The sequence below is a fragment of the Bubalus bubalis genome, chromosome 9 (assembly GCF_019923935.1).
Source record: "Bubalus bubalis isolate 160015118507 breed Murrah chromosome 9, NDDB_SH_1, whole genome shotgun sequence".
Classification (NCBI taxonomy): domain Eukaryota; kingdom Metazoa; phylum Chordata; class Mammalia; order Artiodactyla; family Bovidae; genus Bubalus; species Bubalus bubalis.
The window spans coordinates 7,608,019-7,623,233 of record NC_059165.1 but is presented as its reverse complement, the minus strand read 5'-3'; the positions used below and the strand labels follow the sequence as shown (position 1 = coordinate 7,623,233).

General features: G+C 39.8%; 1 long non-coding RNA gene across 2 annotated transcripts in view; it reads left to right on the top strand.

Moving 5' to 3' along the window:
• The window catches only part of LOC112586804, a 234,802-nt gene extending 219,807 nt beyond the window's left edge, over positions 1 to 14,995 (top strand). For both annotated transcript variants that reach the window (XR_006641363.1, XR_006641362.1), the window contains exons 5-6: positions 5,073 to 5,337; positions 13,866 to 14,995. This is a non-coding gene — a long non-coding RNA (uncharacterized LOC112586804). The remainder of the gene's footprint in view (positions 1 to 5,072; positions 5,338 to 13,865) is intronic.
• Positions 14,996 to 15,215: the final 220 nt, after the last annotated feature.

The following is a 15,215-nucleotide window of genomic DNA, read 5'->3' as shown; positions in this document are numbered from 1 at the left end:
TAAGTTACACATAGAGGACAATAGGGGATGCAAAATCAGCAGTCTTTGATGCTTATCAAAAACCAGGGTTTCTTTCCTGCAGATTTATCGTATACAAATGGTTTAGGTGATTTACATCATCTTCTGGCCAGAGGCCTATTAACATTTTATGACTCTTGACAAGGACTTATCAACAAAGACTTATTTTCTCTAAGAGTAATTATTTTAAGGTTTGGCGCCATCTTCCGAAGATAAGATTACGTTCCTATAGGGTGGATGTGTAATGGGTTTACAAAGGAAAGAATTTACTACCTTAAGGGTCTAAAGTTACTAACACTAAGGCCACTACTTATTTTTTCTACATACCAACTATATTAATTAATGCACATTCAAGGATACAATTCAGGGGATGTGAAAACTTGGCAACAAACATTGGCTCATCAATGAAATCTTTTACTAGTTTTATTCTGACAGTTTCTAATTCTCTGAGAGGCTCTAAGCTATTTGAATATCTTAAGCTTCCCGTGCCTCTCGAGGCTGGGAGACTGTAAACAATCGTATGCATAGCTGTAGGTGTCCGGGTAAACTTGTCAGGCGAGTTAGAGAGCCATCTGAGGGGTTTGGATTTAAACACTCCTAATTGCCCAGGAACTTTATTAATTGGAGCTGTAAGTTAACTCTTTGACAGAGAGAGTGAGATGGTGGTGGGGGACAGCCCCCAGTAAAGTCAGAGGTGAGAGCACAAAGCAATAAAGTAGGCAGACTCTGGTTTTTGGGGGGTAGATGCTCGAGAATATCCGGGGGCACTCCCGAGGCTCGATCCCGCCTTTGCGTATGCCGAGCCTCCTTCCTCATGACCTTTGTCACGAGTGGAATGTCTCTCGCCGGCTCCCGGCACTTCTCCAGTGCATGAAAGTGAAAAAAGTGAAAGTGAAAGTTGCTCAGTCATGTCCTACTCTTCGAGACCCCATGGACTGCAGCCCACCAGGCTCCTCCATCCATGGGATTCTCCAGGCAAGAGTACTGGAGTGGGTTGCCAGTTACTACTCCAAGAGTTACCACTCTGAGAGTTGCTTGTGGACAGGGAAGCCCGGTGTGCTGCAGTCCTTGGGGTCACAAAGAGTCAGACATGACTGAGCAACTGAACTAACTCCAGGGGATCATCCTGACCCAGCGATTGAACCTATATCTCTTGCATTTACAGGCAGATTCTTTTCCACTGTACCACCTGGGAACCTCTCCCCCCTCAAAAAAAAACAACTCTGAAACATCATAAATGCTTTAAATAGATGAATTCAATAGATAAATAAAAAAAATAGTAAATAAATAAATTTTAAGACAATCACAAAATGGAATATTATGCATCAGGAAAATTAAATGAATTATAGCTATATGCCATAACATAGGTAATTTTGATATGATAGTAATGAGGTGGAAAAATGACATGCAGTATGATAAACTTTATATAAAATTCAAAAAAGGAAATGTAAACTGATTTTTTCATATGCGAAAAGACTTTCTAGTAACAGTGGATGTGAAAAGGTTGTTAATATAAGAAATATGACTAGAAAAATAAAAATGAAAGTTAATGAAGTGCTTAGTTGAGCAAAAGGTGTGTGGTCAGATTAACAATGTATTCACTTTTGATTAAAGAATAAATGAACACATTCTCCCTGAAAAACAATTTATTAATATCTAAAGACATTTTAAAACCTTTTCTTGGAGTGGTGATTCTTAGAATCAGTTCCTAGAAATAATCAGTGTACAAAGTTTTATAGGTAAAGATATCCATCACATTATGATTGACAGTAAAAATTAGAAATAAATGAAATGTAAATTATTATGATTCAATAAATTATAGTGTATACATAAAATGGATGTTAAGCAACCATTAGAATGATGTTTTCAAATTTTAGAATAATCATTTAATTATTTTATAGAAACTAATATATATATAATAAAATTATTTTAAGAATCAAGCAGAAGAATCAAGAAAAAGAACATACTATATCATCATCCACAAATTATGCCTTGGGCAAATATCACTCCTAGTTTGTGTTTCTCTCTCTCTCTTCACATACATATGCACATATATGTGTATATATCTTATATTTATTTACATAAAATAAGTGAGTGTTTATATTTTATATGTGTATATTATACACAGGGAGATCCCCTGAGTTTATTAATTTACAGGAATATCTTTCTGTTGCCATTGTGTATGTGTGTGCTAATGTGTTCAGTTGTGTCTGATTCTTTGTGATCCCGTGGACCGTAGCCTGCCAGGCTCTTCTGTCCATGGGATTCTCTAGGTAAGAATACTGAAGTGGGTTGCCATGCCTTTCTCCAGGGGATCTTCCCACCTCAGGGACTGAACCTGCATCTCGTACATCTCCTGCAGTGGCAAGTAAGTTCTCTACCACTACTGCCACCTGCATTGTTTTGGAAATACAGAAAAAAAAATCCTCAATTGTATAAGCAAAGAAATAATTATTTGCGTTTTGCCATATACAGTTATGTTTTTTTTAAGTTCACGAGTAATACGTGAACCTTGTTTATGGTAGAACCATATGGTAGAACTTTGTTTATGAAGTCTACTAAATATATGGTATAATGAAAGGTTAAATACAGTAATGTGCAAATGTGAAACTTTTTGAGGTCCAGAGGATGGTTTAACCTTAAATGAGTTTCATAAAATCAAAATTTATTCCGTTTTATATCTCGCACTCACTGCATAGGAAGTAAATTCTTTTTAATCGCCTTTATTTTCTGAGTCTCCATGCTTGAAGATAGCGATGTGTTAGTATCTTGCAGCACTGCTTTTGTTTACCACTATGACTTCTGGTTCCCAACGACAAGGCCCATTTCAAAACCAGTGCTGGATTTGGCAGAATGTTGCCACCGTTTTGTTTTATCAAGCTCCAAAAATGAAACAAAGATATGAGTAGCATCTCTTTTCACTTTCTTAAAGAAAAGATTGTATTCATATATACCTGAATCATCCCAAATAACTATAGGGCTCTGAAACACAAGAGCCACTTATCACATTTGGTTTCCTTCACTTCAACAAATGCAAAACAGGACACTTTAAGGATCTCCCCAGAAATTTAGAAAGTTAAAGTTTCAGTATTCAAAAGTGAAGTTACTCATTTAAGATTAAAAATTTGCTGACAGTAAGTTCGGGAGTCATGGTGGCTTCAAATACGTATAGTTTGATCACAGACTATTGGCTTGTGGAATAACTACAGCAAGAAAGATTGGGCTTTTGAGTCTGTTCCAGTGTGAGGTATATTATATATAACACACTACTCTTCGCATTAGGAGGTGAGAGGTGTATATCTTGACTTAATTGGAAATATCCTTCTCCCCTGGACGAGATGATTCACAAAGCCCAACTCGGGCAAGGACATTCACAATTCAAAATACAAAGCAGACTAGTGGAGTCATGGGAACAATGAGGAACTGAATGGACTGCAGGCACATCTCTTCAGTTCATTGCAAACTGAGTTAGGCCTGGACTATTTCATTTTGGATTGTTTTTTGCAACCTCATAATCTCTTTAATGGCAGTAATTTGTTAATAAAACAGTGGTAATGAAACAGAAGTATCTGTTTACTGCAGTGCCCATGTATTTCTTGTGCTGAAGCCTGCTTTCATTATTTACAGGGAAAGGTACACATTGGCTCTGGCATACATCAGTAATAGAAAACCACTTTATAGGAGGATAGGAAAGGACTTCACCAGTAGCGTATAATGTGTGAATCTGCAACCATTATTGCCCCCTTTGGAGTGTTTTTTCAACCCTAAAGCAATAGATCTTCAAGCAAGCTAAAAGCTGCAATACAAACATAGCTTATCTTTAGTCCTTAAACAATATTTCTTTGACCTGAATGGGCTTTCTGCATCAGCAGTTACCTCTTCACTCTTTCTCATTTCTTGACTTGGGAACCTACACTCTAGTCTGAACCAATAGTTATTCTAGAAACAAATTATATTTCAAAGATATTTGAATTTTATTTTTTTCTTCTGTTTCATGTCTATTGATAGCACAGTAGGTTTGTGTCTATAATCTGTATAAAATACTGAGGACTCTTGACAAAAACATCAAGAAAACAATCACAATTCTCCAAATCTAAAATACCAATAATGAAAAATTCAATTTGTTGAAAATAAGTAATATAATTTTTAATACTCTGCAGAGAAAGACCAGCTTTTTTTTCAGTTTTGGAAAATTTATTTTAGTTAAATTTAATAAATAAATTCAAATATAATATTTTAAAGACATTCATTATTTAAAATATATTTTGCATTTGATAAATTTTTCTCAGTATGACAGCACAGAATACTGTATGAGAAGAAAGGCTATCTAAAATGCAGTTCTTTAAGTCTACTGTAAGCAAAAATCCCTTTATAATACAGTTTATGTTGCAGTACTCTGTTATGTCTTTCATAAAAATCTGAATTCTTTGAAAGTTGGTAGACAGTTACAACAGAAGGTTATAAAAGCTTTATCTATTATGTCAAAACATGTTCTATTAATTAATAATGGATTGGCAAGAAAAGTCTTCTCATTTTAATGATTCCAAAATCACGGATTTTCTGTATCCTAGGACTTGCCTAAAATGCCAATCTGTATATGTCATTTTGCCATATATCAACCATGATGCAATTCTCAACTACACCCCACTGCATGGCCGGTGGCATAGCATAACCCTTTTTAGTCAGCTTCCTCATATGTAAAAAAGGAACAATGACAATTCCTGCCATAGATGGAATTTATTCCTAAAGAAGATCTTGCATCAGAACACAAAGTGGAAATAGAGGAAACATCTATTTAACATTAGCTTATCGATAGTATATTTCAAGGAAGTAGTGAAGTCATTATTTACACTGGTGTTTATTGGGCTGTACATTCATGGCTTAAAACTGAGATTAAGGGATGGGGGATTTTATGTGCCTATTAAAATTATTTTCCTGCGACTAATACTATAAGATTGTAAAACAAACTGTGAAATAATTCATGAAAACTATGAAGTCAGGGTACTTTGGAGAAGTCGTTCTGTTCATAAATGTTGCTCCTTTCCCGTCACCAGCCTTACGGTGCCACAGGCAGGCACAGACACAGGACTATATCCACAGGAAGGGAGGAGGAGATGTGTATGTATGGAAGAAAACTGGAATGTTCTTATGAACCTCCTGCAGAATCTGCCAAATGCACATGAGTGGTTTCACCTCTTCAGATCATCTCCTGCAGCTAAGCGCTGAGAGAAAGATCAGCTACCTAATTTTCCAGGCTTGGTGCAAGATGAAAATGTAGGACCGCTTTCTTCAAATAGCGGCAAACAAATGCTAGCCAAGGTATGTCAAATAAAATCCCTTTCTTCTGCTCTGTGTGACAAGTGTGCAAGGCCCGCCCCCTGCCCAGTGCCCACCTCCTGCCAGACACCAGACCAACACTCTGACTCTCATAGTGAGCCAGGGGGTCAAGCAGGCTCAAACCAGGGAGGACAGACAGCCTCAGGGGTCACTGTGACCTCTGCCCCGGGAGGTATCAGCTGCCTGGATTGCAGGGATGAGGGATGGATAGTGAGAGGTTGGGGGCGGGGGTTGGTGGAAAAGACTGGCCCCTGTGTGTCTCCTGCGGGTTGTGCCAGGGAGAGGGACAATCACCCCTCGATCTCACCAGGACCAACCTCCACCTTCTGGGCACTGGTGACCAGCCCAGGCTGGCAGGGCAGGGCGGAGGCTGCGGCTCAGAGAGGGAGAAGGGGTTGAGTGTCTAAGTCTTCGGGGGGGGCTCCCTTGCAAATCCCACTTTCAAAGCTAAAATTCTTCAGAATTGCAAAGCAGTGACTGAAGATGCTGGAGAAGGAAATGGCAACCCAATCCAGTGCTCTTGCCTGGAAAATCCCATGGATGGAGGAGCCTGGTAGGCTGCAGCCCATGGGGTCGCTAAAGAGTCAGGCACGACTGAGCGACTTCACTTTCACTTTTCACTTTCGTGCATTGGAAAAGGAAATGGCAACCCACTCCAGGGTTCTTGCCTGGAGAATCCCCGGGACGGGCGAGCCTGGTGGGCTGCCGTCTATGGGGTCGCACAGAGTCGGACACTACTGAAGCGACTTAGCAGCAGCAGCAGCAGCAGACCGAAGATGCCTTAAATCCCAGGTGTGGGCGCGGGGCTCCGGCAGAGTTTCTGCCGCTGCTCTGGTTGCGGGCGGGTGAGGACAACCCTGGCCCAGAAGAGGCACAAGGTATGGAACCCGTACTCCCGGGCTTCTGAGCAGATCGCTCCAGAAGTTCAGGACGTGCCTTCCCGAAGCATCAAGAAATGTTGAAATAGTGGTATTTCAATTAAAATTATTTATGAATCAAGATCCAAGCAGCATCCTCTGAGTGAGAGTCCTGTGGAGTAGACCGCCTCTGGAGCTGTTGCCTGGCCTGCCCACGACCTGGCTTCCCAGCCAGTCTAACTGCCTTGGGGACCTCCCCACAGTGGGGGTTATGTTTATTACCCAACTGATCCTCCTGCTTGCCTCTCCCACTGCCTTCCTTGACTAGGGTCACTAAATGTTTTTCCTCCTGTTTCAATAGCCCCTATTAGGATTCTCTGTGTGATTTAATTAAACAAGGTGCTCCCTGGAATTCAGAGGCAAAGTCAGAAAACGCTTTCTGAAATGGAAACAGTTAGGAATACCCGTGAAATATGTGAAATTAGGTGGAAAGATCTCAAGGGTGCTGTTTCTATTACTTTTCTCTATAGAGAAATCTGCTTATTCTCTCACCCCTCCCTGCCTCAGCTTCATCCCGAGAGTGAGGATAGGAATGCGTCTTCCACTCTTGACCAAAAGGCCTCCTCCTTGCCTGCTCTTACCTGCTCAGGACATTGCTTTGTCCCACCCACTCGAGACAACTCTTGCCATATCGTCTTTTGAGAATTTGGCAACCAACTCAGGGTCCTGTCATTACTTCAGGTCTCCCAGGTGATCCTGGGAAACTCAAGGGCTGTTTGCGTGATGAATCCAGCTCCAGGGCCATTTGATTTTCAAGGTGAAAGCACCATATCTCTTCCGAGGCCACCCACACCTTAGGTTATCAGCGCAGCTAGTCTTCATGACAGCTGTTCCAGATTTGGAGATCCCCCTGCTCCCATCTTACACAGCACCCAGTTTCTTTAGGTATCTCACCAGCTTGCTCTCCTAACATTTGCTCTTCCACACCCATCACAACTTGCAGAGCCTTGCCTTCCCCCCACTCCTGAAGCTTCTAGGGCCCTACTGTGGTGCCCTTTTTTTTCATTTTGCACTCTCAAATCCTTGGGCTCTCACCTAATTCTACTGTGGTTTTTTTTGTTGTTGTTGTTGTTTTCAATACAGCCACTTAGCAAAATTTCAACTTTGATTCCACTCACATCCTCCTCCTCTGGTTCTGTGCCTTGTAAGTGACATAATGAAGGGGGGAAAATCTTAAATTTTGCTTCAAATCTATGATTTCAAGCCTTCATTTGAGCCAGACCTTCGTTGTCCTCCAGAGTTTAGCGTTTGTAGCCATAGCCAGCTTTTGCACACATTCCCTGGGTATGCACTCACTTTTTTGCCCCTTTCCTCCTGTACCGGAGTCTATCTAAGTAGACCCAGCAAACGACTTTCCTACTTCACAGAAAAGCTGGAAGCTGAACATTTCACATATTTATCTCCTCTTCCTCTCAAAACGATAAAGATATATGTATCTCTGCTAACTCCACTCCTCTACATTCTGACTCTGTGCATGAACAGAAGGGATACCTGGTCTCTCTTTGGGGAATATGCGTCTCTTAATCATCTTTTCTTTCTTATATTTAGAAGCATCTTACTGTTTGTCTCTTTTCCTCCAACATATAAGCAATTGCTAATTTTTCCCACTGTGTGTGTGAAAGTGAAAGTGAAATCGCTCAGTCGTGTCCAACTCTTTGTCGACCCCATGTATCAGAACCCCATGGGATTCTCCAGGCAAGAGTACCGGAGTGGGTTGCCATTTCCTTCTCCAGGGGATCTTCCCAACCCAGGGATCGAACCCAGGTCTCCCACCTTGCAGGCAGCCCTTTACCCTCTGAGCCACCAGAGAAGAGAGAGATATATATATATATATATATATATATATATATATAAATAAATAAATATATATATATAATATATGTGTTATATATAAAACAAAAATTATTTTTCCCATATCATTTTACTTTATCTCTATTTCATAGTTAACATTTTTGAAAGACTATTCTATATTGGCTGTCACAGGTCCTCACATCTCATTTATAAGCAAACATTCACCCCCAATTCGTTTCTAAACATCCTGGGGACACCAAAGATATTCTAAAGACACTTTATTCTCTTATCCAGTCTAACTTACTTGAAGTGATTGGTATCATTGATTATCCTTGCCTTCTTGATTCTACCTTGCATATGTGCTAATTCACATAAACATTCACTATTTACCCTTCTCTTTTAAACAATTTTCTTCTTCCTTCTGTGACCGCTACTGCTTTGTCCCTTTCATAGGCTTTTCTCTCTCTCTCTTTTTTTTTTTTCTGTTTCAATTTGGGAGAAATTGGGACACATTTTTTTCCTACAATTTCTAGGTGAAATTATCCAAACATATGAGTTTTGGGCTCTTGCTTCTGACTAAAATGGAAAAAGAAAGATGGAGTTTGTCCTCCTGCCTAAACAACTAAAAAAATATGAATAAGTCTATGAAACTTTTATTTTCTTAACACTGCAGATCAAACAATCAAAGCCAGCGAACATGAGAGATAGGAAATAAGTGAAATGAGACTGATTGTCCCAGTTTAGTGCTTCAAGGACTTTCTAGGTCGTAGTTCAGTAAAGTGGGCAACCAGGAGGGATTCAGCAGACTCACTGGGATGAAGGAGCAGTGCTGAGAAGAGAGGACAGAGGAACCGAGGAGATCTGCAGAGGCCCTCTAGTCTTCAGCAGAGTAATGACGGGCAGAATTTTTGAGGGAGCTATTTGAGGCAGGAAAAAGATCACCCTAAAGGGTTAGAAGAAACAGTATCTAGAGCTCACATATGGCTGGGGAGAGTACCTGTTCCCCATTTTTAATGAACAGCTACATAATATGTGTGACATTTAATACAGTTCTCAGAATGCCTTTCTCAGTATTGGGGAATTATTATCCCAAAAGTAAATGCTGCTTTGGTCCCACTTAACAAGTCTTAAGAGGAAGACTGAAAGGCTCTAACCATATACAAGTAAGTTAACTGTGTCCCAGAGCAAAGCTCAAGAATAAATATAGTAACACAAAAATATCTACTACTCAGCAAGGTAAAATGTACCATGTATAGCATATCATAAAAAATGTAAGGCATCTTATGAAGCAGAAAGATATGACCTATAAAGGGGAGAAAATCCATTAGATCAAAACTAACCTGGAAGTGATGCAGATATTAGAATTAACAGGTGACATAGATGTTAACTGTATTCCATGCATTGTAATAGATGGAAGAGAGATTGATAATGCTGTGTAGTTAAATGGAAGATTTAAAAGACCCAAAACAAACTTACAGAAATAAAAACTACAGTGTCGGAGAAAGAAAATCACTGAAGGAAGTTAATTGATTCTGTATTACAGAGGATAATATTAGTAAATTTAGCTATAAAAACTCTGCCAAAAAAAAAAAAAAACTAGGGAAAAATAAAACTAAAAACAGAAACATATACACCTGTGGGTTGACTCTTCAAGTGGCCCATTATGTCTATAACTAGAGTTCCCAAAAGAGAGTAAGAAACAGAAAATTCATTTTTGGAAATTATCGCCAAAAAGGTTCCTAACATGATGAAAATTGTTAACTCACAAATCCTAGGAGCTTAGGAAGCCCCAAACACAGACACGTTACTTTCAACTTCCAGATATTTGTGGCTATCAACTAGGAAAGACATATCTCCTAGATTAACTCCTTTTTTACATAATCAACAACCTATTAGACAGCCTTAACTGGATGTCCTATATATATGGATACTTTACAGGAAACAGGGCTAATGGTTCACCTATTTGTGAACCAGTTTTTACTGAGGCACTTATATGTTCCCAACAATGCAACAGAGATCAAAATTAGACAATGGAAAAGAAACTGCCTTTAAGAGTCCATATAAAACATATATATGCATATACACACACACACAGAATATTTAAAATACAATATGTTAAGTTTCATTACGGTGATGACTAAAAGATGAAAATACCATGGATCAATTCAGTTCAGTTCAGTTGCTCAGTCATGGCTGACTCTCTGTGACCCCATGGACTGCAGCATGCCAGGCCTTCCTGTCTATCACCAACTCCCGGAGTTCACTCAAACCCATGTCCATTGAGTCGGTGATGCCATCCAACCATCTCATCCTCTGTCATCCCCTTCTCCTCCTGCTCTCAATCTTTCCCAGCATTAGGGTCTTTTCCAATGAGTTAGCTCTTCATATCAGGTAGTCAAATTATTGGAGTCTCAGCTTCAAAATCAGTTCTTTGAAAGAACACCCAGGACTGATCTCCTTTAGGATAGACTGGTTGGAGAAACCAAATGTGACTGAGAAGGTCAGCTTAAAATGTACTGTTATTTCACTTAAATGCTGAAAGTGGTACCTTGACACTTTTAATTGAGGTATTTTATAACAATGCAGCTGCCACTGCCTGGCAGATAGGAGGCCTCACGACTCCAGTGCAACCCCGGTGGCCTCTCCACCAGGTGATGCTCCTCCTCTGCCCAGAGATCTCCCTGCTCAGATAAACAGATGACACCACCCTAATGGCAGAAAGCGAAGAACTAAAGAGCCTCTTGATGAAAGTGAAAGAGGAGAGTGAAAAAGCTGGCTTAAAGCTCAACATTCAGAAAACGAAGATCATGACATCTGGTCCCATCACTTCATGGCAAATAGATGGGGAAACAGTGGAAACAGTGGCTGACTTTATTTTTCTGGGCTCCAAAATCACTGCAGATGGTGATTGTAGCCATGAAATTAAAAGACGCTTGCTCCTTGGGAGGAAAGTTATGACCAACCTAGACAGCATATTAAAAAGCAGAGACATTACTTTGCTAACAAAGGCCCATCTAGTCAAAGCTATGGTTTTTCCAGTAGTCATGTATGGTTGTGAGAGTTGGACTATAAAGAAAGGGGAGTGCCGAAGAATTGATGCTTTTGAACTGTGGTGTTGGAGAAGACTCTTGAGAGTCCCTTGGACTGCAAGGAGATCCAACCAGTCCATCCTAAAGGAGATCAGTCCTGGGTGTTCATTGGAAGGACTGATGTTGAAGCTGAAACTCCAATACTTTGGCCACTTTGGCAAGGAGATCCAACCAGTCCATCCTAAAGGAGATCAGTCCTGGGTGTTCATTGGAAGGACTGATGTTGAAGCTAAAACTCCAATACTTTGGCCACGTGATGTGAAAAGCTGACTAACTGGAAAAGCTGACTCATTTCCCACCTTGATGCTGGGAAAGATTGAAGGCAGGAGGAGAAGGGGACTACAGAGGATGAGATGGTTGGATGACATCACAGACTTGATGGACATGAGTTTGAGTAAACTCCGGGAGTTGGTGATGGACAGGGAGGTCTGGCGTGCTGCAGGCCATGGGGTTGCAAAGAGTTGGACATGACTGAGCAACTGAACTGAACTGAACTGAAGCCTGTGGCTCTTTGCTTTGCAATATTCCATGTTGCAGCCGTTTTTCAAAACCACAGCTTCTAAATTCTTCGAAGGATTTGAAGAATTCCATTATAGGTTTTATTGCAATGTATATTCTTGTTACTTGCAGTTACTGTAGACAGTTCCAACAGTCTCTAGAGATAACTTTCATGCAGATGCCCGTGGGATGGCTGTAAAGACAGGTGAGCCTCTCACACTGCCCTCACCTGGAGCCCTCCTCCCTGCGGGCCACAGCACCACAGCCCTGGCTGCTGTCTGTGAGTCTCTTGTGTCCAGATTCCAACTGGTTTTACTCACAGGGCCCCCAAAATCTTGACTGCCCCACATGTGCTAGTTGCTGCCATGCACATCTTTGCTCATAGACCTGCTCCATTGTTCCATAGGACTTCATTCACAAACGCAGGTCCTAAGATAAAATTATTAAGAATGTCAAGAAGGCGACATGAGGGCATTAAACCAAATTTGAGGAGGGGGGGTCCCCTTTTGAGATAGGACTCTGTGGGAGGGCACAGTTGCGTGACTGTGAGGCAGTTGTAATCCCAGAAGTGGTTCGGGCTTAGATGCCCTTTGATCCAGAGGTGCGTAGTGTCAGGGTCTCGTTTTCCTTTCCTGGGGTTTCCTCTGTCTTTTCATTCTGTATGTCTTGGTCCTTATGTATTCGCTCCATCCTTTGACTGGTTTCCTACATAAAAGCAAAATGGCTACAGGCATTCCAGGTCTTTTATCCATATAATGCACACCATATAGCAAGAGATTTCACTAGTTAGTCAAGCGTGGGTTCCATGTTCACGTGCCCACGTGTTTGGCTCCCCGATGGGCTTAGTCTAGCTCATGTGTTCCCCCACTAGTGAGGTTTTCTGGAACCATGTGGCTCCTAGCATGGAAACTGAGGACTATTAGAAAAGCAGAAATTGCTACTGTGAACAGAATCACAAATGTCCACTACAGAATATTTCTTGATTTAATGACTGACTGAAAGATTGAAGTACTTCATCCTGGGAAAAGATTGGTAAATATGCCTCGTTTCCAAAATGTTAACTGAAGTTGTAACTAATACCATATAAACTGATGTCCAGATAATTATAATATGATAATTGTTAAAAGAATATTGTGATGAGAAAAAAGTTTTGTTAAGAGATACTGCCTACTTAAGCAATATTGAAAAAGAAGTTGTCTCAAGGCTTCCAATGACCAAGACTGATTATATTCTTGGTAAATGTGTCTCTGAAGATATAATAGATAAAACACTAACCCGATGGAACTATCTTTAAAGCAATAGCAATTATCCCTTTTTCTGTGATTAACGAGCAGCTTCTCTTATGTAATTTGGCTTTTGTGATGAACCTACACACCAGGAGGATGTACACAAATGTATGGTAGCTACTAAGAAATTATCAATTGAGCTTAAATAAATCTTTACAAAAATTTCTTATGTGTTACATTTCCCAAGAAATTTAATATCATTCAAGAGTTGAACAACCTAAAAAAAAAAAAAGAATAAAGTTAAAACAAGGAAACCGCAAGCAATACCTTGGTGATGTTGTCAACTTATGTATCTGAGGATTTGACCCTTGGTAACTCCATATATTTGTTTGTCCATTAATTAATTATAATTAATTTAGATCACAATTACTGGGCACTCTAATGTTCTCAGCTTTCTGCTGAGATGCAAAGATAAACCTACTGTGGTAGACTGGACCTTCAATAATCAGCCTCGAATATCTTCTGTTTTTTAACGATCTTCACCAAACCTAGCCATTTTCCCAGATTCCTATCCTTCACTGCTGCTGCTGCTGCTAAGTTGCTTCAGTTGTGTCCAACTCTGTGCAACCCCATAGACAGCAGCCCACCAGGCTCCCCCATCCCTGGGATTCTCCTGGCAAGAACACTGGAGTGGGTTGCCATTTCCTTCTCCAATGCATGAAAGTGAAAAGTGAAAGTGAAGTCGCTCAGTCGTGTCCAACTCTTCGCAACCCCATGGACTGCAGCCCACCAGGCTCCTCCGTCCATGGGATTTTCCAGGCAAGAGTACTGGAGTGGGGTGCCATTGCCTTCTCCATCCTTCACCACCGAATTGCAAATATTCCATTGCGTAAGCTTGGCTATGGTTGTATATAATCATTGATTTTTAACTGGGAAATGGTACTGAAAGTGTTGCCTAGTTCAAACTCATATTGCTCACCGTTTGGCAGGTCAGTCAATCAAGAGACAAGGTGCTGGGGCAGGGAAAAGCAACTTTATTCAAAAAGCCAGCAAGTCCAGAAGATGATGAACTTGTGTCTCAAAGAATCATCTTGCTCCATTCTGGACACCAGTTTCTTTTATAAAGAGAGGGAGGTAAGAAGCTAAAGTAAAAAAGGAGATAAATTGTCACAAATATTTCCTGAGTCCAGCCAGACTCTGAAGGGGATGTTTCCTGTGAGCTTAAAGGAAGATATTGTAGCTTAAAGCTCAGCATGGGAGGCAGGGTTCCCAGAGACGGGCCATTATATATGTTATAAGCTGAGGCAAATCCCTTTAATGATTTATTAACTTAGCAAAAACAATAGAATTCAAAGGTTACTATAAAAGAAACAGATCCAGTATGAAGTCAGATTTGTTCTTCTCTGTTACTAAAGTACATAATTTGAAAAGTATGTAATAATTTAAAATTTTTAATAAAAATTATTAATAATTTAAAAAGTATGTACTATAGTACAGTATTTTTATATTTATCTAGAACTTTTAAGTTAAATAGGAAAACAGACATGGGATGAAGAAAAATTTACACATTTGATTTATTAAATAATGCAACATATAATTTGGTGAATTTAAAAGGCATTTATTTTTTGCTATGATAGCCACTGAATTTCACTTTGGTGGGGGCTTAGTTACTCTTATAAAATAATGATTAAAGGAGGCTGTTTCTCCTCTTCAAATCATTCTTACTATGTGTATTCAATTTGCAAGACAAGCAATTACTGCTGTTTGAATCTGGCAAGTAGCCACTATTTTTAATTGAAACAGTATTTTGCAAAATAAAGAGCATGAAGTTATATAAGGAAGTGGTGCTGATGTGTTAACAGGAGTGAGCTATAAGGAAGGACAGTTACATATTTTAGCATGTAAAAATATTTTCCAAATTAGCAGTTAGTGAAATTTCTGTGACTGTCACACCATGTTCATCTATTTCTTGGGTAAACAGGGCACTTATAAAGATGTTTTTTTTTAAAAAAAAAACCAGTGCATCATAAGGTACTATCACAGGCACTTGGTTTAAGTAGAACACAGAGCTCTTGCTTAACCAAGTTAAGCGGGCCTTCGGAATTAGATTGACCTGAATGACCCCATCTTGGACACCTTATAGAGCTGAGAGACCTTGATTAAGTACCATAAACTCTATGAAGCTTCCATTCTCTCATTTCTAAAAAACTCAAAAGTAGTTTTACATTATAAGTTTTTTGACTGTATGTGAAGATTACATGACAGATAATGTCATAAACACTTTTATCCATGCCTGGCATGTAGGTGTTCAGTAAATGGTACCTGTTATTTTTCTATTT